General features: G+C 34.8%; 1 protein-coding gene across 1 annotated transcript in view; it reads right to left on the bottom strand.

The window, feature by feature from the left end:
- The window catches only part of TENM3 (teneurin transmembrane protein 3), a 1,288,622-nt gene that overhangs the window by 1,089,583 nt on the left and 173,606 nt on the right, over nt 1–25,433 (bottom strand). Inside the window, exon 3 of the mRNA XM_064148897.1 lies at nt 20,748–20,793. The gene's annotated coding sequence lies outside the window, so the exon portion shown is untranslated. The remainder of the gene's footprint in view (nt 1–20,747; nt 20,794–25,433) is intronic.

The following is a 25,433-nucleotide window of genomic DNA, read 5'->3' as shown; positions in this document are numbered from 1 at the left end:
ACAACCAAGAATGATCCCGACTATGAATTTGCATCAAGAATCTTTCCCAGTTGAATATGTATCACAGAGGAAGTTGGCTTGAACTATATCACCTGGATCCTGGTCTGTTTCCAAATTTTGCAGCTGAAATGTTTAGTTCTGGGCTGCTACCAAAACATGTCAAATGTAAACAGTTCTTTCTTATGTATTACAAATAATAAATAGAATTTAATTCTCAACTGTGTTCATTTGTCATCCTCAAAATGTCACCTCATTTGACTTAAAAAAAAAGAAGAACAATAACAAATCTTTCCCAACTTAATGTCTAAGTATTGAATAATGGTTGAAAACGAAGTTGTTCTACTTCTGCTGTGGACCTGAAATGTCCGCATATAAGGGTTCACTTTTCTCTTGATCATCAAGAGTGGAAATGCTGTAGGATTATACAGATTGTGTCTGAGGGAAGTAGGATAACACATGAAAATAGCTGATACTCTTTTCCCCTAGGGAAAACAGAGCTATAGGATAAGCAAAGAAAATTGCTTGTGCCTGTAATGACATAATTGAAACACTGAGTATATAAAGCGACTTTTCAGGTGAGACTGTACTGGTTACATGTGTATGATATATGAAGGGATTAGACTTAGGAATTGTAACAGTAAAAATATGTAAGGGAAATCTTGATAAAAATGAAGAGGAATCCTAATCCAAAATCCCAAGAAACCAATACAAATCTTTCAGTTTAATTCTATGGATTTTGGAACCTTCTTTCTTTTATTGCATTCATCCTTTCATATAGCCTTCCTGAGCTTCACTTTTTATTTTCATTTGATCTCACAGTAGTTTCTAAAGCCTAACTATAATTTCTGCAAGTTACATAAATTTATAGCAGATTTAGAAATCCTGCCCAGAAGGTGACATATCATGTTTCATGTTTCTATAAAATTATTGAATCTAAAAAAGAATAGTAACTGGAGCATGAAGGAAGTGGTAATACCATGAACTTGTAGTATTACTATGAATGTGATAAAGAAGTTTACAAATGTTAAAAGGAGCACAACACCAAATGCTTAATATCAAACCACATGCTTTAAAGTTCCTGTTTCTGGTTTAGAACATACAAAGCACTAGAAGATGCTTATGTACTGTATAAATAATTATTTAAAAAACTGTATGTACATGAAAACTTTATGAATCTGTATATAAGCAAGTAGTTTAAAACTATGTGAATCAAGTTGGGGTTGTTTTGGAAGCAGGATGGCTGAATTACCCACTCTTATGTTGGCATGCTCTGCTTGTCAAAGTTAAACTTGTGAAACAAAAGTCTTACATTATGTCAGCATAACTACTTTCAATCAGTACTGGCCTGAATCCAGAAGTGTCACTTCTCTTTTCTACACTACATTCAATATCAAATACCACCTTCTAGATTTCTAGACAAGCTATCTCACAGCATATCCAACAATGATATTCATTCATGGAGCCAAATAAAGTAAATCGTACAATTATGTCTGAAATTAGAGACAGTGTTCAGGGTTGGAAAAGAAGATATAGTAGTGTGTGCTGGTTTTCAGCACCAAAGCAAGTTAATAAAAAAAACATTGTGGTTGTGGCAATTTGCTGCTCATGTTTTCCAGGTTCTGTTCCAGAAGCTTGTGTCTGTATTCAGTAAGTTCAGTGAACTGTACACTGCAATGTCTCCCATGGCAATTTACAGAGAGTTATCAGGAAATGTAATGGATTCGTTATTCCACCTCATGCTTTTAAAGAACTATACTGCAGGAAGAATATAATTTTTAAAATGTGACATTTGCAGTACTAACAGGTCTATATAATATTTTCCAGATTCCACTTCAGCCTCACAATGTTTAGCACTAGGAGACTTAGATTAGGTAAGCATAATTTCTTTGAGCACAACAATGTTCTTCACCTGTGAAATAGAGTAAGACATGGGCAAACATTTCAAATGTGGAGCAGAAGAAAAAAAGTCATTGACAGTTCAAGGTAAACATGCAATGCTTTTTCCTTGTTGAGTAACAAAACAGTTCATCCTGTATGCATGAAAAATGCTGCAAATACCTTTTAAAAGATAGCAATTAGATATAGTGATTTAGTGGACATTCAGAAATTTTGTACAGAGGTACAAATTTCTAGTTTATCTAGAATAAACCCACATGTCAACAATGCACATATTTATGCAGTCTGACATACCTATTTAAAAATATGAATGAAGTGGAATTATTGCAGCCCATGGAACACATTCCATCCAGTACCATCTTGGAGTGCTTCAAAGTGAAAATTCTCACATGATAGTATCTCTTTTTTTTTAATATGCTGTCATATATGATGGCTTTTAAAAGTCATAAGAAACCCACTCCCCCAAAAATCTGTAATGGCTCTGCACGCTTAAATTCAAATATATAACAAATATACATATATGTTAAACTTTTAAACTCCTAACAACATGTAATGTCAGTCCACTGTTAATTTTAACTCTTCAAAAATGAAAATAGAGACAACACTGAAAACAGCTGTATTAATCTACTGACTGAGTACTAGTGCAGGGGTGATGCTGAGTCCCCATCCTTGGGCATGGTCCTGGTCAACCAGCTCTATGTGACCCTGCATGAGCAGGTGCAGATGCCCTACCCAACATCAACCCTCTCAAATTCTGTGCTTCTGCCTACAACCATAGTTAGGAAGCTGCAGTTCAGTACAGGTATTAGTGATTAGAGACATCACCTCCTTTGAGAAGAGGTAAGTACTGTTTACTGTAACAATAATGTACTAAAGAATTAACAATATGCAGTGCTACCAGTATGTAAATACTGGCATTAATTACCAGTATGTAAACATTGGCATTGATTTTTAAAACAGATTACAATGACAAATACAACTTTTCACATCCTTGGATCTTTGAGGGGCAATAAATTTTGCATTCAAATTCCTAGTTATGGAAGTCACATAAGAAAAGCAATTTTTTTTCCTAGAAATTACTGGTACTTTAACCCACAGTTACTATGACTTCAATTTCAGTTGATGAACTTCAGAAGAAAGATACATGGAACAGTTTTCTGTTGATCCTAGGAAGCATTAGTGTTCAGTCTCAACTGTGCTCTTGACATCTTTACCCTCAGCTTGCTAACATAGACTTCAAGGCTGCAATAACTAAACTAATAACCTACCAAGTGTTGCTTCAGGCTACATTTTCAGCTGACACAAATCATCTTTCACTGGACACAGTTTATGGTTTCTAACATAAAATTACTTAGCTGCAAAGCCAGTGCCTTCATATTGCAAACTAATGAGCTGCAGTACTAGTCTACAACCTTACAAGCATTTATGCTGTGAGTAAACATATCTAGTTAAAACACTTTAGTTAAAATTGTGAAATCACATCAGAATTACTAAACCTCGAAGAATAAGAGTTCAGCAAATCATATCCATTACTTTGTGACTGGCGTACTGGTTGTACAGACAAGGTTTAACTACATTATTGATTTGAAAATTTGTATCCTTAATACAACTGATTTTAGAAGTCAGATATATACAAAACTTTACAGGTATACTGGTGAAATGGGTGTAAGAAGTATGAAATAAATGCAAAAATAGCAATTTTTACATATACTTATTTTCAGCACAAAAGCCATATAGGTGACAGTGATCACTATGTCTATCTTACTGACAAAATTTCCATTTTAAAACTACTGTTAATTTTAAAATCTCTTACAATTAAAAAAAATCAAATACTAAATCCAGAAATAGCAAAACTTTCTAAATAGAATAATCTGAAACATTCAGTTATCAGAATAAATGGCCAAAAACCAATTTGTAAGTACTACTGGAAAACTGAATTAAATTTATGGTGGCAACTGAAGTTCTGAACCAGGAGATATAATTCCATGCCAAGAAGTTATAAACTTTATCCCACAATGTTTTAATTTAGCTATTTTAGTTACCATCGTGAGTTCTTTAGAGTACTAATTCAAAAGAGTACAAATGCCAACTCAGAATATTATAATATTATTAAATCATTAATAATTTAAAGTTTTAAAGAGGAAGGCAGATAACATGTCTGAAAATACACTAGAGTACAGTAAGCTTGATTTGTCCAGTCTTTCAGTAAAATATATTGAATTACATTTTTCATGACAGATTATTGATCATATAAGCTCCAGCAGCTTCTGGGGAACCATTATGTAATGACCTGCATTTCTTTTGCAATTATTCTCACAGAGTTATCTGAAGATTCAAGATAATCATTCCAGTTGTCAGTGTTTTTAAGCAGACTTCCAGTGACCATGCCATTCAAGCCCTCATAGTCAACCATGCAAATTTACTAAAGGACAATCATGAAAGCAGGTATCAGTTATTCCTAGTAGCACTCACTAGTAAAAGAGTTATTGAAAAATTGTCAAAGGAAGCTAATCAAAACAAGTCCAGAAAGTTTCTCTGTGCTGTTAACATATGTCCATAAATTGGTTTTACATATTCTAAATTTGCTAATTTTTTTCTTTGAAGTGGAAAACAGTCAGATTAAATCGAGATATAATTAATGATGTGTTCCTCTGGTGTTAAGAAGGTGTACAAAAATATTAGAAATATGTGACAACTTTCATTGAATTTTGTCCTAAATTGATTCTATCCAGAAAATGATTAAAAAGTCACTTTTGTTTTCCCAGCTTCAAAGTGTTACGTGGTTGAGAGAAGAGATGATTCTGTACATGAGAGTTATTTAATTATAAATTTGACACGCCATCTTTATATTACAAATGCCTGAGTTTCCACATAGGGCTCAAAAATTTACTTTCAGCAGGAATTGATTAAGATGGGGATGGATTACAGTAAGAATTTAAATATTTCCGGTTTAGTAAATATTGTAAGGGATTACGCTAATTAATGAATGATAATTAATTTGTTAAAATCCCTTCATTTTGGAACCAATGTATTTCCTTATGGTTTTAAACAAAATGAAATAACTATGAAGAAATAGCATTGTTTTAAACCTGGAAATGCTAAGATATATAAAGGATTAAGAAATATTTACTTTTTACTAGAGTAGCATGGTTGCTTTCCACAAGATAACTTTTTGTTTCAGACTAATTGCATAGTAGCACAAAATATGTGTTGTCATTGGTTTGCTTTGGGTTTTTTTACAGTCTTGCTTTTTTTGTGGGGCCAAATCAAGTCTGTTTTCTAAATTACGCAGTATTTTAAACAATGCTAACAGATTTTAACATCTACCTCTGAAAATTCCATCTTAATTTTATACACTAGTGTGCAGTTGTGAGACGTTCTACTACAGCTAAACCTCTTCTCTTTAAAAGTTGCTTGAATATTTATATGTGCGGAGACTTTTGCAATTTATATCTTTGACAGTGAGTCATTATACAATCCACTGAAGAGAATTAATAGGATAAAAGTGTCTGTGTAGATTCACAAATTACTCTAAACATGCTTAAAATATTTTAAATTAGAGATTCCAATTAAAATTGTACATGTCATATTGTCTTACGTAATTCCACTGTTCATTTTAGAAGACACAGCCTCAGCTGAAAAACCTATATTAGCTATATTAATGTGATCCGAGTTCAATTAGTTTCTGCCATTCTGTCAAATTGCCTCATTACCTGTCACATTAACACGCTACTGACACTTCCCAAGCTAAATTCTTTACATACACATTATTCTCTTTCGCCAAGAAAGTTTGGTCAGTAAAAATACAAAAATAAGAATGGGATTTACTCAAAATATTGGCTACCTGGTAAATAATCTTGATCAAAACAGTTGTTAAGTAAAAAAAAGTTAGAACTGTTCCAAGCAAAGCATTTTCTAAGCCTCACATATCAGTTGTAGACAAATAGGCTTCTCAGTAAATTCACATTATTTAAATAGAAAGTGAAATTCACAGGTGAAGACCACTCACAGTCCTAATTGCATTTACTCCAGTATTCCATTCGAGAGATTACATGGATGTGGACACTTCCTCAGAAGTGGCATTAAGATCCCACTAGACTGTTTAAATGCTGACAAGCCTGTAGATCCATTTAAATTTCAAATTCAAAGAGATTAGGTCACTCTCTTCGATATTTACTATATTTTGCTGTTCATTATGTAGTAAGAGTGCAATGTTAAATGAGAAGGTTGGCAGACTTACCTTCAGTTCATTTGAGTTTGGCTGAATCAATACAGTAAGGGCATTCCATTAGGAAAACAGACTGATAAAAGGTCTTGGCAATATGCTGCTCTGTGTAACACATTGTGCATTTGTTGAACAATACTGCTTAAAATGTAATGTGCACACCACTTAATTCCCATAAATATTCCTTTATTTCTGAAGATATAAGCATGTAGAGAAAGTATTTTAAGCATCTATTTTGGTGTTGTTTTTTTTTTTTTTTTTTCAGTTTGAATCCTACTTATTCTACTCATCTACATCTTGCAGGAAGATATTCCTATAATAGAGCTGGTATAGGCTACATCTTGCAAAAACTGAAGAACTTAGCTCTGTCTTGCAGATCACGCATGGGGTGTGTGTGTGTAATGATGACCAGGGAAAAAGAATTGCAGTAGGCACTTTTATAAATGACTTATTTTGGATACTGTACATCAGATGACTTTGAACGACCTCTCTGATGTTTTTATTCTGACTGTGCTCATGATAGCTTTTTATCTGTAAACAGATCTGTAAGTAATTGTGAATTAAAAAAGCCCATATGTTTCATGCCTAAATTGACATAATAGATACGTCACAGAAATAAAGTCTGAGGAGTATTACTCCTAAGAGTTGTTGAAGTACTGGAGTTTAAAACACACACACACACACACACACACACACAGAGAAACCACAAAAAAACCCCAACAACAAACAAACAAAAAACAAAACCAACAAACCAATCTCAGGGCAACTGAAAATATTCCCAAATCCGACATATACAGTTCTGAAATTACATACAGATGCAAATAGTACTACTCCTTTCTATATTTCTTCTTGCTCTAAATAGGAGGAAATAAAGATCCATAATTTACACTCATAAAAACCAAAGAATGGAATACAAACTGGGGATTCATAAACAGTGTGAACAAACTCACTTTTAAGGCTGTTTCCAAGTCCATAATTTTTGGTTACTACTGTGGATTCTGCTAACAAAAGAGACTTCTTGCAACAGCTGTTATTTTTCCCATCATATTAAATGCAAATATCAAAGTTAAACTGAGGCGTAGTAGCCTTATCAATCTTTGCTACTGCTGTAAAAGATTATGACAAAATTTCTAAACCTCTAAATGTTTTGCTTGAAGACATCACAATTCAAATATAAAGAAGAAAACTATTTCCTTTAAATCTTTCTGGTTTAGTCTACCTTTAATACTGATCGGAACGTTATGCCATGAAAACTGATAGCACCTATGTGCCAATCAGCAATTTAAATAATTTCCACAGATTAGAGGTCAGAGCACAATCAAATTGTAAACCTGGAAGTAGGAAATACATGGATATATTTTCTTTTCATTCCTAGCTAATATTCTGTCACACCAGTGAGTATTTAGGGTTTGGTTTGGGAAGGTCTAGGAGTAGATCTTGTTTACTAATTATAGCTAGAATATGAAATAGCTTTATGATTTTTCCCAGTGAAATTCATACTGGCTCAAGGCATTAGTGCATTTCAACACAGATGTTTTGCTGCTCTCTTGCTTATTTATTTTAAAGCCTCCACTGATTGTAGTATCCAACTGAAAAAGCTTGGAAAATAATCACTTTCCAATAACATTTTTGTCTTAGCAAATATTGGAGTCTCCTCCACCCTTGTGTTTTGAGTAAACTGACACTAGAATTAATGTTTTTGATTAAAAAAAAAATCAAGCTAGGTATAACACCTATCTTGTCAAGTATCTTCGCACATGGAGATCAAACATAGCAAAAGAGCTACGGGAATTGTGTTTGTTAATTAACTGCTGATGCAAATCCAACACAAGGAACGCCAAGTATTGCGTATTTTATTAGCATCTCAGAAACCTATGACTCTGTTTGTTATTTTGAAGAAAGCTGGAGATGGAGTGACAAACTAAAAAAAAAATAGTCAGTATAGAATTTGGCAGACTTCCACCATAAGAAAAGAACAACTCTGCTTCATAATACTATCCATCATTTTAAACCAATGATACACAGGTAAGGCAATGTAAAAAAAAGATTTGACTTACTTCAAAATCACCAAATGTAATTTTGTTGTGTGTGTATTTTTTTTTCAGATACATACCTATTGTATATGATTTTATGATTAATTTCTAACAGTCATAGCTACCTATATATGAATATTACACTCAAATCTCCTAATTTTCCATGCTTTGATCGTTACATCAGTTAGAGATCTATGGCCTTTTTATCTCCATGAATAGCTTCCACAAAAGGCATCTAATCTGACTTTATTTTCAGTATGACCAATAACCAATAAAATTGCCTTCCAAACTTCAAGACTGGAATCTGGAATTCTAGACTTCTAGCACATGCAGAATTCTCTATTTCAGCTTATATGCATAGAAATCGTATTGGAGACACCCTGCTGGACCTCATACACAGAAGAACTGGTTAGGAATGTGAAAGTCAGGTGCAGCCTTGGCAGGATCTTGAGGGGAACAGACAAGACAAAAGGTCTCCCAGGACTCCAGCAAATTATGGCCTCTTCTGGGACCTGCTTGGTAGAATGTCACGGGATAACACTAGAAAGGAGTCCAGGCAAGCTAATTAGCTTTCCAGTATCACTTTCTCCAGGCTCAAGAATGTCTCATCCTGATGAGCAAGAAATCAAACAGTGATAGGAAGCCTGCATGGATCAACAAGTAGCTCTTGAATCAACTCAATAAAGTGCGACTACTTGGACTTCTGTAGGTGTATTAGCAACAAAAGATTCAGGAAAATGTGGACCTACTGTCAAATGGATCACAATGCTGATGAAGATAAGGAAAAGATCAATGTGTTCTTCCTTGAATTTACTAGTAAGGACTACCTTCAGAAATTTAATCCCCCTGAAACCAGTGGATAAGTCTGGAGCAATAAAGATTCACCCCCAGTAGAGAAGTATCATGTTGGGAAACACAAACTACTGGGCATACAGAAATTCAGGGAACCTAATTGTATGCTCTCATCAGTGTAGAGAGAGATGGCAGATTTTTTAAAATTTTATTTTCTTTGAAAGGGTGTGGTGATTAGAGAACAATGCCAAGGAGTGGGAGAATGGAAATGTCATTCCTGTCTTTAAGAAGGACAAAAAGGAGGATCTAGGGAAGCATGGGCTAGTCAGACTCAATTCAGTTCAAAGGGTCATGTTGGAACAAATAACCCTTGAAATCATATCCAAACACTTGAAGGGCAGGAAGGTAAGAAATCCAAGCCAGCGTGGATTTAAGAAGGGGAAATCATGCTTGACCAACATGACAGTTTACTATAATATTACTGACTCAGTGGATGAAGGGAGAACCATGGATATCTTAACTTTAGTAAGGCTTCAGCAAGTCATTTTGCTTTCCACACTGTCTCCTGTAATGAGGCAATGAATAGAAAACTCCATTTAAACAAGAGAAAAAAGATTTTTTTTCTAGGAGGTTGAACAAGCATTGAGACAGGTTGGTTGCCAAGAGTGTATCCTCAAGAGTATCTAAAGCCAGACTGGAAGTGCTCCCAAGTAACCTGATGTAGTTGATCCTGATTTGAGAAAGGAGTTCCAAGTAGACAATCTCAAGATGTTCCTTCTAACCTCAACTGTTCTGCGACTTTGATTCTGTAAACTGAAAACCTCGACATGATACCATATATGTCTCATTAAAAAACATAGTATATGTCATACCTGTATTAGAGTGGACATGACTTGCCCCCACAACTACATGGGTTAAAATGTCACTAAGTGATACAAAGAGACATGTAACTGTTGGAAAAAAAACCAAACCACTTTACATATACACAGAAAGTAATTTTGAAACATTCACAGGACAAAAAAGTTCTTTAAAACTACAAATTTTACTTTATTAGAGGCCCCAGTAAAGACACTGAAAAATAAAAATTGATACTTTACTTTTCATATATGGCAATGAGAAATAAAATAAAAAAAAAAAACTCAAATCCCAACAACAATGAATCTAAGAGATTATTTTTAAATGTAGGCATATAGAATGCACAGATTTGTTAATCAGTTCTTAAGTTAGGAATGTAGTTGGAGATGGCTGAAATATTTCTCTGCTATTAGACATTTACCTAAAGAAAAAAAAAACCAGCTCAAACAAAAATTAATTAACATGCACTGAGTATTTAATATCCTGAAGTCACACTATTTGTATTTTTCTCCTTATTTTGACTTAATTATGGGGAAAAAAAGGCTGTTTAAAATTACTTTTATTTAACATCAATCCATTTCCAGCTTAATTTTTATGTATCCAGGAAAATTAAACGTTGTTCACTTGTGTGACTGGCAATTTCCTTAGTCTTTTACTTTAGTCAGCAGTAACAACTAAAAAATTGTTCACCTCAATCTTACTAAACCCTATGCAGAATATTTGTGTTCGTCAAGAGGCCCAGAATCGTATCACTTGCTGCCCTACATAATAAGTTTTCACTGGGCTTAAACAGGGTGAATCAGTTCACTGAGAATCTGTAATTGCATTTGCAACCCCTGCAGGAAGTAGACATTGTGATTATCAACCTTGTGCCCCAAGCTGACAACAGAATGAGGAACATTACGGTAATGAGGTATAAATTCAGGCTTTCGAGCAAATTCTACTCTCTGTAACGTGTTAATCCACTATGTTTATGCCCAATATCTGGGCAAATTCCAGATCCTTTGTTTCTTTTAAGTATTAAACCTCATAGCTTTAGATAAATTTCTCTTCACATCCTCAGTCATTGAAAAACACTTCTCAAGAAGTACTGGGTGATAAAACCCATTGTATTTTATGGTGCAATGACGCTATGTAAAAATATTATTTCACATCTACGGAAAATAAATCTTTGCCATTCACTATCAGGATGGAAGTGAATTGAAATATACTGAAAAAATATGGTTAATGAGGCAACATAAAGGAATTAACAGTCATTGTGATATAGCAGTGAAAAGAATAAGAATGCAAGTTAGGTGGAGAGTTGAATTTTTTACTGGCCATGGATGATACGCTTGCATATATCCTCAGTATTTTCCAGACTTTTCCTACCCCTAAGAGATTATTACAACAGCTTCCTTTATCATATATTTTAAAAAGTGCATAAAAAATATAGAATGCAGACATTAAAGATTACACATTTTGCTTAGCATTGACTATAAATCAAGTGTGTTTGCCTATTTCCAACTTGTCTACAACAATTTGAAATTATTAAGATTATTGAGTAACTTTCTTTTAGTATTCCTGAAAATGCTTAAGTTAAACTTATGTTGGTTAAAAAAGATTTCAAAAGCCCCTCTGTTATGTATCTGAAATTAAAATGCCAAGAAGTATGCTTTTTATTTTTAACTAGTTCTTGTGTTATTCCCACTGTTAAAAGCATATTAATCTTTATCAGTTACTTGATAAAATTCACACAAAGAAGCAAGAATAAAGTTCTCCATTACTTCAGAACAACTTAGAAAGTACATTTATGCTAGGATTTCTATTTGCTCCTATGACCCTGAACAGATAAAATAGTGATGGTCTTTTTTCCCCCCCTATCTTTATCTTCAACTACACTATAGAAGCTTTCCTGTCAGTCCCATCTGTAGATAGTATCCTTACACCTTACACAGTGATGTATACACCATAGTGATGTATACACCATTTTAGCTCAACATAGAATCATAGAATCACAGTATCACCAAGGTTGGAAGAGACCTCATAGATCATCCAACCTGTTACCACAGAGCTCAAGGCTAGACCAAGTGCCACGTCCAATCCTGCCTTGAACAGCTCCAGGGACAGAAACTCCACCACATTCCTGGGCAGCCCATTCCAGTAGCCAATGACTCTCTCAGTGAAGAACTTTCTCCTCACCTCAAGCCTAAATTTCCCCTGGTGTAGCTTGAGGCTGTGTCCTCTTGTTCTGGTGCTGGCCACCTGAGAGAACAACCTCCCCCTGGCCACAACCACCCCTCAGGTAGTTGTAGACAGCAATAAGGTCACCCCTGAGCCTCCTCTTCTCCAGGCTAAACAATCCCAGCTCCCTCAGCCTCTCCTCGTAGGGCCTGTGCTCAAGGCCTCTCACCAGCCTCGTTGCCCTTCTCTGGACATGTTCAAGCATCTCAAAGTCAGAGACCTCCAAGATCATCCAGTCCAACCTATCACCCAGCCCTCTACTTATGATGTGCTCAACAAGCCCCCTACAAACATCTGGGAGTAGTAGTAGTTGGGAGTAGTAAACATTGCTTCTATATAGCATACTGGTTAAAAAAACAGTGATTTATGTAATTCTCAGAACCAACTAGCTGTCTGAATCATGATTAAAGCCCAGACCACTATGCTGTATTATTCTTTCATATTGTAAGACTACTGCTATTATTAGAATACACTCAGCAACTTCCACTTATTTCAGCAGGAAAAGCTAAGTGTTTCTGATCTTTAAATGCAAATGCAGTTATTCTGGTGCAAAAATACAAATGTAGGAAATTAGTTTTAAACATCCTTCTTAAGAATAAAGAATAATCCTATATAATCCACATGCCATGGTGCAATTACCACAGTGCAAAATACAGCACGTTTTCCTCCCAGCAGTGCTTCTATAATAGACGGCCCTGTACTTTTAACTGGAAAGATTATTCCTTTGTTAACATGGAGCTTAAATGCCTTGTGATGACATGAACCTTCCAAAAAAGCATGGCCGGATTTTATTTAACTGCATTTCTCAGGAGCATGTTCCAAAGAAGTGGTAATTCAGAAATGTGCAAAATAGTCAGTGAAAGTCAAAACTCACATAACTGAAGGGTCAGAGAGTAAGACAGCTTTATAAAGAAGTTCAACCTGTCAAATTTAGCCACAGCAGAACTGCGTGATCCTGCAACAGGCTCTCAATCAAAATACTAGCTTAAGAAATACAGACACAGGATGATAGCAGAAGCTTTGAAATAGAGACTGATACCAGATGGTTACAGACAACTCAAACATAGTCAATTACTGGTTAAGGAAATAAAGCCTTGGGGAAAAAAGAAAAGCAGTTTGAGGCTAACACAGAGAGCAAGATCTCATGTAAATACACTGCGCACATACAGAGAACATTGCAAACTAATGCTCGAAGAACAAGGTGCAGCATATGCTAACAACAGGACAACACCTCCAAGCAGACCCTGAAAATGAGAAGAAAAAAATCATAGCCATAAACATTATACCTGCTTGAGGGAAGTAACCTCCCCAATAAGAACATCAGTCTTCTCCTGCTGGAGGACTTGGGATGGGGACAGCCCTTCCTCTCAGGCTGAAGCTACGGGCCTTGGGAGCCCTGAAATGGTGAACATAGCACTAGAGAAAGGACAGGTAATAGAAATTCCTTTAGTAGTCTAAATAATGACTTGAACACATTTTAAAGACTTGTATAGATAATACATTCTCTGTATTGCATAGGGTGTGCTCTTTTGGCCTCACACAAGCTGCAGCAGGTTTAGTACAGAACTCTGATGGAGAACTCACACAACCTAGTCTTAGGAGACTTCTTGTGATGTTGTCAGAGAAAACTTTTATAAAGAAAAAAGTATCAGCTTTTGGACAGAGCCTGGGTGTAGAAGTGGGGGAAAAATATTCATTTGCCTGAAAGGATGTGTCAGCTGTGAAAGTCTCATGATTTTAATGCTGAAGATCATAATAGGAACATAAATGATGCAAAATATGGAGGAAGCCAATGAAAAAAGAGGGTGTACTATGCCTTCATTGCCTACAGGCTTCTGGAAAGAAGTGATCTTTAAACTTGCATGTGATAAGATTTTATCAATGAAAGCAAATTTGTATAAAAGCTAATAGCTAGTAGAGCCTGAAGATCACAAGATCAAAATATGTTCATTAAAATAGCAAGACTGCAAAAACTGTTGTGTTATGTACAACATTTTCCATTAGTTATTTGAAGGAAGCTCTATACCATACATCAAGACAGATTAGTCCTTTGCAGAAGTAAACTATAATGAAATGCAAAATTTTATAGGCACTTTGATAACCAAATCTCAAACCCCAATATTGATTGCAAAGCAGTATGTCTGGGATACCAGGATGTATGAAAGACTGCTTCAGAAGTGAGAATGATTGATACTACCATTTTGTGTGTGTGTTACAGAATTAGAACCTTGGAGCAAAGAAAGGAGGGAGAAAAACCAACATGAAAATGCTAGACTAAACCTCATATTTAGGCAATATGTTGAGGACTCCACCCTATGTATCAAAATCCCTTCAGAGAGAAAGACTGAAGTTTCATTTTGCTTTTTATTTCCTGTTTAAATATGCACGATGGCTCTATTTCTTCCTGCCAGATGCTCCTGACAGCTTACATAGTGTCTGTGCAAAATCTCACTACAGTCAATGAATGAGAGATACACAATTTCAGAAGCTGACATGCAACTCTGAAAAGAGGACCTCCAGGTACTGACCACAAGAGAGAGCAAAGCTAGGTTGTTTTCATCTTTGATTTGTTTTACTCAGTTGAAATACACAGTACAAATGAAAGGTCAAAAACTCATAATAAAAAATCTCAGGCACACATATTAACCCTCTCACAACTGGGGCTGCAAGGAAGGGATCACTTCTGAAAAAAGAAGTTGAAGAAATAAATTGGAAAATGCAGAGGTTTTGAAATGCAGCTAAGCAAGTTTCAGATGCTTCATTAACTGTGTTATTAAGCAATATCTACTTCCATACAGTGCTGCTTTAGCAATAACAACTCTCGTTGCCATTTTTGAGAGTGCCAGAAATAAACATTGCCAGTTGCACATATTATTCTACCCCCTTAAATGACTTGGACTAAATCACAGCAATAGCCAACAATAATACAAATACTTTTATTTTTTTTCCAGGTAGAATAATGCAACACCATTAAATGAGTCCACAGTTAGACTGTTAAATTATGTGCCATAAAATAAGCATAGCTTGCCATATATTCCTGATATATTGTTGAGTGTGTTTAGGTTACTGACAGCTACAGTCCACAAATTGTGTAACAACTCAAGACACATGAGGGTCATATTTCTCCAGACTTATGTGCAAGCAATTATATGACATCTTAAATTTGCGTACCCGAAGGTGGAATTGTGAAACAATAGAAAGCTCTAAAATACACTCGCAACTGAGCAGAGTAGAGCATTTCAAACAGGATCCTTCACTGTACAGGAGCAGCCAAGGGGGGAAATCTATACTGAAAATTTTGAGGTCTTGTACACCTCCAGATGGGAAGGACAGAAGAGATGGGAAGGATCAGAAAGGATGTCAACATACAGTTCCTCTGTGAGAGGCTTGAGATTTCTTTCTCCCTCTGAGTTTCCTGATTCAATGGGATTTAACAGGAATCCCAGTACTAATTATGTTAGAAAAGATGCTTGAGATTATATAGTCCATCTGCAAACCTAACACTGCCAAGTTCACCACTAAACCATATTTCCACATGCCATCCATACACATTTTTTAAATACCTTCCAGAGCAGCTTGTTCCAGAGCTTGACAACTCTTTTCAGTGAAAAAAATTATTAAAGGGCCAAGTGATTTTATGCCTTTTTTTTTTTTTTTTTTTTTTTTAATGCCCTAGGAGACTTGAGCATCTCCCCTACAGTGAGAGACTGAAAGACCTGGAACTGTTTAGTCTGGACAAGAGAAGAATGAGAGGAGATCTCATCAATGTATACAAATATCTGAGGGGTGGGTGTCAAGTGGATGCAATGGTCCACAGCAATAAGACAAGGAGCAATGGGTACAAACTGGAACACAGAAGGTTTCGCCTCAGCATGAGGAGAAACTTCTTTACAGTGAGAATGACAGGGTACTGGCACAGGCTTCCCAGAGAGGTAGTGGAGTCTCCTTCTCTGAAGACTTTCAAAACCTGCCTGGATGCATTCCTGTGAAGACTACCCTAGGTGATCCTGCCTTGGCACGGGGGGTTGGACTTGACCTCTGGAGACCCCTTCCAACCTCTAAAGTTCTGTGATTCTGTAAATATGCAGCCATTCCCAAACTAGCCTGTTCTATAATGCTTGCTGGAACTCGGGTGCTCAACAAGATTCAGACAAGACTACATGAAAACACATATACATCCAGAATCCCAAAGACAGCAGGGACAGTGGTTGTAAATATACAGAGAGAGACATGAAGTAAGCAAAACCCCGAGAAGACCAGTCATATACTGTGTTGTGTTACTGACAGAGACTGCTGCTTGTTCTTTCCCACTGCATTGCAGAAATTTAATTTTCCCACTGGCATGACAAATGTCAATATTAAAAGTCAGAATACATTCCTGTCTTTTCTTCATGTTAGCTATGTGAGGTCACCAGAACAGTACCTATAGGGTTTTTTTTAATCTGAATTGTATTAGAGTATTTATATAAATTGAGATGAGACTAACTTGCTGAAACAGATGGTCAAAATGCCCCCAAAAGTTCCAAAATCCACCATAAGAAAAAGTAGCAGAAGACTTGAGATTTATTCCTGTTCTAAAAAAAGTCAAAAGAAACATTTTCATACTAAGAAGCCTTATTTTACATATTTACAAATTTTCATACAGTTCTCAGTGTTAGCATGATGCTGGACTATCTGAAGTTCAGAAAACAAGAGCAAACAAATCCCAAATATTTTTCCTTTCTGCATGAATCAGGATAAAACAATTCAACTGATGGATTGATGACACTAAATCAAATAGCAGCTACATGTAAGGACAGCACAAAAAAGGAAGCAATTGATCTTTCATAAATCTGGACTTTTACAATAGGATCGAATAGTCAAGCACAGGTAAAGGGAAATCCCACATCGCTCTTCTAACCAGTGAATCTTTATACATATAGTGCACATTTCACAAACTACATATTGAATCCATACCCATGGCAGTAGACCTGAACTCTCTTCTTCAAATTTAACCACTGAATCTGAAACAATACTTTCTCTTGTTTAACATGTCTAGAAGTCAGATCCAATGGGATAGGAAAAAATTATTGTTGCCTGGTATAAATTGTTTATAATGACTATGCTCCTTACTGGATGGAAAATAGGAATGTAAGTTTTTTTTGGTCACAGAAAGAGAATTAAATGTGGGCCCTCCAGCATTTTTGTTAATAGTTCATATTCTGCACACAAAAAAATAGATAAAAAAGAAGATCTTCTCTTGTAATACTTTAAAAACATCTAATAGTTAGTAATACAACTTGCAAGGATCCTGATACAATCAGTTATAGGATTAAGTAGTACAGTAAGTAGAATGCATATTAATTGTGCCCTTGAGGGAGAAATCAGCTGTTACATTTTAAAAAAATAGTAACTTCTGCTTCCTAAAGAAACAAGAACAAGATTTAGTCATTTTGTCTGCTAAATGACATAATCTCCTAACTCGCATTGATTTTTCTTGAGACTAGGCTCCCAAGTCACTTCAGTCTTTGGAAAAGTCAAGATATGCTTATTTAGTAAACCACAGATCCTTTATCTCTTTCCCAACAGAACAACTAATTCTGTTTTAAAGAATTAGTCATGCAATTAAAAACAGCAGTGGTGGGAAACATATTTTTTTCCTGTTACAAACATACCTGCTTGGTAAATGAGGTTTTAAACAAAATGGATGGTCTATGCTTGAACACATAATTCTTCTGAAAGCATAGGCAGTAAATAACAAGTAATTGAAATGCTCTAGTGCTTAATATTTATGCCTTTAGGCAGAAAATATTTAGGCAATAAGCTATGTCAGAAATAACTATTTAGAATATTAGCTCCCAACACACTTCCATCACATTTTACCTGGAAGAGACATACTGGAAATGTTCATTATAGAGAGGTTTGACCCAAAACAGAATACAGTAGACTGCTCAATAGTGTTACAGACTTAAGTTAGTACTTATTATTTTTCAGTTTACAGAAGTTCAGAAAAATCTCCACTACTTCCCTCCCTCCTCCTCCCCCTACCATTTTATATATTGAAAAGGCTACAAACTGCCTTGCTATGCTGAAGGAACTCACAAGGACGGGGAGTTATCTTCTTTGGAAGCAACTGCTCAAAGGATTAAAATAGTGTCACTGCAATCAAACTTACTAATTTTGCTTTAGAATTTCTGTAAAGCTGCATGCTCCAGAATTACAGAAGAAATGGGAAAGAAAACAAGTTGCTATAACTGCCTTTACAAGACATAGAATGCCCACGGTTGCATTCCATGCACTCATGAGACAATATGGAAGAGAGAATAAAGTGATACTTGCTCTTTCATGTCCCTGAGTTAGGTGTATAGCACTGCTGTCAATACTAGCCTTGCTCAAGGAAGAGAGCAAGATTGTGTTTAACTTGTTTAGGCACCTAATGTCAGCCCTGAAAACTTCAATTCCTGTTATCACATCCACATTTCCTATCACATCCACTGCTGCATACGCATGTTCATTGTATTTGTATGGGGAAACATCCCTAGGTGTCAAAACTTAACTGGATGGATTTAAAACTGCTTTTCATCTGACGATTTAAAGAAAGAGCATTAAAATAAGCCTGATACTTCAGAATTAATATGTATAAATTACAAGCATGCCTTAGATATACAGGGTAGCAAGAACTGATGGCATTTTTTTCTATCCAAATTAGAATAATTTATATTATACAATACATCTTGTCAGGTACAATGTGCTGACACCTTTACATGAAAGGACAAAAAGAGTAATACATAACAATAAACTCCCAGGACAGCATCAATTAACACTGCCAGACTAAGCAGTTCTTCTTACTTATCTTTCTAGAGTGGCTTATTTAATAAACAAAACAAGGCTTCTCAAGAGATTGTAATGTCATTAGTTTTATTCTTCCCTTCACCTTCTATGCTGAATAGCGCTTTTTTCCTTTCCATAGTTAGCTGTACCTGTCAGAAATGTGGCATGTACTTTCTTATTCTGATACTTAATGTCCTTTAGTGATGTTTCTCCTGGGCATCCTCAGTGGCATTTAAATAAGACCTTGGAGGATGGCACCTTCTCTTTTTACTCCTGGCCCTTCTCTATTTTACTACATTTTTTGGTAAATGTCCCATATTTCTTACTTCTAAGGTTTTTTTTCCTGCTTTCACTGAAGTGTTTTCACTTTCTAAATCTTTACATGATTAAAGGCTGAGGTACTTGAGAAAGAAATATAATTGAGATAATTTGTTACTATGTAAAGACAAAACCTGAAAAGAAAAAGTGAAAAAGGGAACAAACTTGGCAATGCATCTAGACACATAAAAGAAGTCTGCTTTTTTGTAATATTATGATTTCCTTCAGAATTTCCAAAGTATAAAAGACTAATGAAAATTGGGAGTTTCCTGCTGAATCAAAGGATTGCAGGTGCACATGGAAGAATACAGGTAGGGTTAGGTAGCAGACTGAGTTATAATGAGATTGGTTTCCCATACAATTTCACAAGACTCTGGGATTTTAGGCAATGAAAAAAATATTTTTTTTGAATGGAAGTCTGAAAAAAACCTAACATCCAAAAAGGCAGAGCCATAATAGCTAAAAGCTGAGTATTTCAGACAGTCTGAGATAAAAGACCAGACTTACAGTTCTTGGTCTATCAGATCCTTTTCTGGAAATACAGCAAATTCTGAGATTAGTCTCAAGCTTTTTCTACTGAGAATAGATACTCCACCCCGACCACTAGCATTTTCTCTTGAGAATATCTCCACCTACATGCTTTTGTTCCATAAGAAGTCCAATACTCAGATCGCATCTGCCACAATCCCCAGAAAGTTGTGAAAGTTTTTCAGAACTTCCCTCTCCTCCATATACACAAAGGAAAAAGAACTATACCCAAAAATATTCAGAAGTTGTGTTTTAGGAAGTAATGATGGATATTTTTAAAAAGACAATGGTGAACTGTAGGGTTAAATATTAAGATGGGGTCTCCCATTTATGTCAGTGTATGCATTAAAGCATATGCCTAAATAACATGTGGTGGGCTTTTTAAGTTCTCAGTGTTACAATAAGAAAGTAGGAACATATATGTTTATTTGAGTGATAAATTATTCCTCTTGATTTCTCGTGGGATACCAAATCCAAGTTTAGGGCACACAACAATATCCACAATCAACTACTTCTACAAGAGAGGTAGCTTAGGAACAATGGAGTACCACAAAAGAAAACTCTGGGCACAGTACAATTACAATTGTGTAATTCCCCTAACTGAATGTAAAAAAAATGTGTATTCTAGAAACAAATACCCTATCAGAATTTAGTTAAATGTTTGAAATTGAAGTTAAACTTCTATTTCTTAAAAGAAGTCATATTAGTAAAAAATAAGCATAGCAGTTTTTCATATTGAAAAGAAATATCCTGACCCAACCATGTGAAATTTTCCAGTATTTTAACATTATTCTTTTAATATTGCACAAAATCATAAAAAATAACAAGATTTTAATACCTCCACTTGTGAAGCTTTTATTATGCATTTAGCAAATTAAATTTATCCTTTCTAAGACGAGAAATGCAAAAAATTTGTCTTTTATATGTAAACACAGCTTTTCAGCCAGGAAGTTTACGTTGATTAATGTCATCTGTAATTCTCTGCTACCCACCAGACCATTCTCCATTTTCTTTTCTGATAAACCAGGAGTGATCATTTGCAGTATTATTTTAAGGGAAGTCCTTACCTTTGAAGTATTTTACAGCTCCTTTGTCAGGAAATGGAATATTTACCTGTTATAAAGAAGATAAGGTGTTTTTAGTGGTATCTCAGAATGCAAAGCTAAAGTAGATCACTTTCATTAGTTAGTTAAATATATATAGATTAATGTTAATTATGTTCCCCTCAGCGCATCTCTATGATTCTCATCAAGTAATCAGCAGGGTTTAAGAGATAGGAGATGCTCCTAGAATTGCAAAAAAAAAATTAAAAGAAATTACACTCGGTGTGATTGTGTAGCTCCTAAGTGCTGAGCTTATTTTTTTTGTATTTACAGGCAAAACGCCTTCATTAGTCTAAGCATATTGCAGTACTTGTTTTATGCAGTGCCTACAGAAAGTTAAATTGTCTGGCAATTTCTTGTACCTCATTCCTTCTCTATTAATCCACCATCTCCTGCTTAGTACCTGTGTTTCAGGTTCTGACAGATAAGGACTGACTTTAATTTCTTCGATTGGACAATGTCTTGATTGGTCAACAGATTTTTGACTCAAGGGTCTTATGACAATATAAAAACATTGCATACACCTTAGCATATGGTGCATATAAAGGAAGACTTAAGACATATATATACTAATCATTCATATTTGATATTTAATGTTCCACTTTAAAAAGTTTTAGATTTTCTGCATCAAACAAGTTAATCTTAACTTACAAACTCAGGAAACTGGAAAAAAGAATGTAGTCTTAAAGTTCTGGGAAGATAAATTCAATTTATTTCTTATTCTTCTTATGACTCTAATAATCACAGAACACATATTTCTTAGAAATCTCACTCTATTTCCTCTTAGGTTGTAGCATTTGGATGGATATCCCGATAGAGTGGAAGTCTCATAAATGCAGCTTTTTGATAAGAGCACATCATATTTACTGTCTCACTTCAGTTTTTCATTTATTTTCATCACTGCAAAACCATAGGACTTGTAACTGAAAATATCCTTTTGTCTTCCATGAGCAAACATGAAATAATACTCCCAAAACTGCATATGTGTATGACAGCAATGTTGCACTCTGTCCTGAAAGCTTCATTTCAGGAGCCTGTTGGTAGAAAGGTCGCTTGTTTCATTGCTGCCACTAACACAGCTTTTACTCACGGTGCTCCCAGAGTTTCACAGCACAAAAATACTAAGTACTTGACAAATAAAACACAAGGAAGTGTAAGAAAAAAAACAGCCCCAAACCCAACCAAACAAAACAACAAAATAAAAAGGAAATGAACAAGTTTTTGTTTGTTTCCTGCTGTTGACATTTGGCCCATGCCTGGGGCTAAACTCTAGCAGTTACTCTATCACTTGATGACCTCTCTCCAGCAAAGGAGGAGGACCAAGAAACCCACAGGTTGAAACAAAACAAAACCAGATTTAATAAAATAGTCTTAGTAATGCTAATGTCAATATAAGATACATAAAGCTACATCTTCATCCCAGCAAAAGCAATGCAGTCATAATATCCATCAAGGGAATCCTCAAAAAGAAAAGTCAAAGCAGGAAACTTTATCAGGAAGCTACCCATCAGCAAAATTCCTCTTTTATTCTGAGTGTGATGCTCATAGTATAAGATACAGCTGATGAATCAGATGTCCTGGCTCACTCAGAGGTAACAGCTTGCAGCCCATGGCTGACCTGGGATTCTGTCCTAGCAAAACCAGGGCAGCTACACTAATTAAAACCACTTGTAAAAGTCTTGCCTTTAGAAATAGGCAATAAACCAAATGAAACAGCAGTTAGATATACTTTATATTGAAAACTTCTTTTAAGAAGTCAGTACCCGTTTAATTGAAAATTAATTATGCTGCACTAAAAATGGGGTTTATAAAGATACTGATTCATACAACTCCTCTGTGTCAGCATGTCACCCTTGATAATGTGAAACACTAAGAAATACAGGAAAAATATGAAGAAGAAGAAAAAAAAACCAACATTTTGTTTCACATAAACCACTGTAGTGCTAATTAGAATGTCCTGAAAAGATATGTTCCAAATTCTCACTTCTGTTCAGAAATCTTGAAAACCATATTTCATTAGAAAAACATTGAGCATTACAACCTGTTCATTAGCTAAAATGACTTTTGTTCTCTATCTTTATTCATTATTTACAGATTTTTTTTTACCATTTTTAATGCAGTAACATACTTACTTGCTACTTAATATTCCCAAAATAGAAAATATTACACTGAATCTTCAAATATATATGAACAATAAAGCTGAGTGTTTTAGTTCAGTGTAGAAACATTATTTTGAGATTTTCTATATTTATCCCAAGTGGATCAAGGAACAAAAATTAGTCAACCATGCAATACTGTAAACCTTCAAAAATGTATAGGAACAGAAACACAAGTGTTGGAATTCACAGGCTGTATATTTCATGAAGTTTAAAAATTTGCTGTTAAAAACACCATTGATTTTATTGATCAAAATCAGTAAGCCTTTAGACTTACAAGTTCTTCTGCAAGCAAAGATCATTTGAAATGGCTTCTTCATAGATAATTGCTTGTTTATGGAACTGGAGAGTAGATAGCCATGCATATTCTCAGTTAGAAACAAAGACCTTCTCTCCAGAGGGGGAATGCTAAAATAATGCATTAAAATCTTAAGGATAGTAAATAGAAAATCACATAACCATATGGTGAAAAAGAGATGGCCTGGGAAACTCACATTTTTAGGAGTTTTTTTTCCAATTAAAAAGGAAGAATGTCTGTTTAATAAGAGCTATCTTCTCTTTTTGCTCAATTGCATTTCTTTTTAATTTTTTTTTTTGCCTGCTGTGTCTTTTAGTCATTGTATAGTATTGCCATTGATGTTCTTCCATTTGGAGGTATTTAGCTTTATTTTATAGCAACAGAAAAGATTTATTTTATAAATACTGACTTTTGTCATTCTCACTGCAAGGAAATGAGACTATTCCAAACCAAGTACACATATTACACAGGCATGTGTTGCTAGGTAAACAGAAAGCAACTTGACACATCTAAATTGTCTAAAATGATTGACAGATACAATTATGGGTAGCAAACATTCTAAGATTGCTCTTTTAAAAGAAATATTCATGGAATTGAAGGCCAGTGTAGATCTGCAGATTGCTAAATTAATGATGTTACCATGGTAGAGTTATCCAAAACACTACCCAGCTCTTCTAGAAGTCTTTAGGTGTTTTGATGAGTTGTTTTGATGAGGTGTTTTGATGATTTCAGAATCTCTGAATTTGTATTACTATCCTCAAATTCTACATAATGCAAAATGCAAAGCCTAATAATGTATTTTAGAATGCAAAATTTCTGTCATGCCTCATTAAACATCAAGGAACTTGGCTATCTCTACAGATGAAATATAATCTTTTGTTTAATGACAGGTTTTGAAATGCAGATCCATTACATATGCAGTTCAGTGGGGTTTTTTGGTATTTTTTTTTTGTTATTCTTCAGAGTGCATCACAGGGGTTGTCTAAGTAGGTGATTGTGGGACAGTAAAATCTGAATACTGTTGGTGTCCTTAATTCAACATATATTTGCCTGAATGGGTGTTTTCATTGTATATACTTCAATTCTAATAATTTCTTAATGAGTCCTAAAGCTTGAACAAATTTGTATTCATTTTATTGCATTTTAAATTTTAACTTTGAATTTATCAGAATAATTTAAATGGCATCACATCCTGACTTCTACACCTATTCCAAATACCTAACATGTCTACTCTTGCATTTAATCTTACTTGTAATCAAAGTAAGCAAAATATAACCATTATCTTCAATTTTATCCATAGCTTATCAAAGACACCTCTATAATTTTGATCAATGCTATTTTTAGTTCTTTTATACTTTCAGTGAGATTAAGTAGGCAAATGTAAGTGACTCACTCAGAACTAATTACAGTCAACCTAATGTAATAGCAGCCAACAGAAGGATCCTTTTTTGGTAGATCAGATGCTAGCCACTAGGGTGAAAAGTCTGAATACATATTTAAATATAGCTCTTGATTGTTTTGATGTTTTCACATAAGGTTTGTAATATTTTGTCAACTATAAATGATAGGTATTCTGTCAGATATTATTCTAAACATGATTATGTCTAGAATATGTTTTAGAAATGAAAAATATAATGAATATTGATAGCACATAGTATATATAAAAAAAAAAAAGAGCATCTGGAATGTCCTAACTGCCTAAAATGAAGATAGGCAAATAAATACAATAGTAGTTGTAGATATTATCTTCCTAAGGAAAAAAAAATACAATGCATATGTCTCAGTCAGGAGTAAAGAAGAGGAATCCATTTAGGTACTCTCCAGAACCATCAGATTTTTCTGCTCTTTCGGAATTCTGCTAGAGAATCAGTTTACCTAAAATATTTCATTAACTTTCTGAGTTTATGCAGGTAAATTATTTATTTTAAGCACCATGATTTTTTTAAAATGCACTTCCTAAATGACAGTGATCAGAGAAGAAAAGATTTATAATTCTTTGCTTCAACTTACTAAAGAATCAGTCTTAGCTAATCTGTTAGGACCAAAGGCACACAGCTCCCTTGCAATCCCTAACATTTCAGTGTTAATTTGCTTTATACATACTGAAACCACAAATGAATTGCTGCTACTCATCTCTCTGCCCATCCCAATACAACCAGTACATATGTGTGCGAGTCTACAGTCAGACTGCCACAT

The sequence above is a fragment of the Pogoniulus pusillus genome, chromosome 9, assembly GCF_015220805.1.
Source record: "Pogoniulus pusillus isolate bPogPus1 chromosome 9, bPogPus1.pri, whole genome shotgun sequence".
Taxonomy (NCBI): domain Eukaryota; kingdom Metazoa; phylum Chordata; class Aves; order Piciformes; family Lybiidae; genus Pogoniulus; species Pogoniulus pusillus.
The sequence above is the reverse complement of the archived record's forward strand: the minus strand, read 5'-3'. Positions and strand labels throughout refer to the sequence as shown.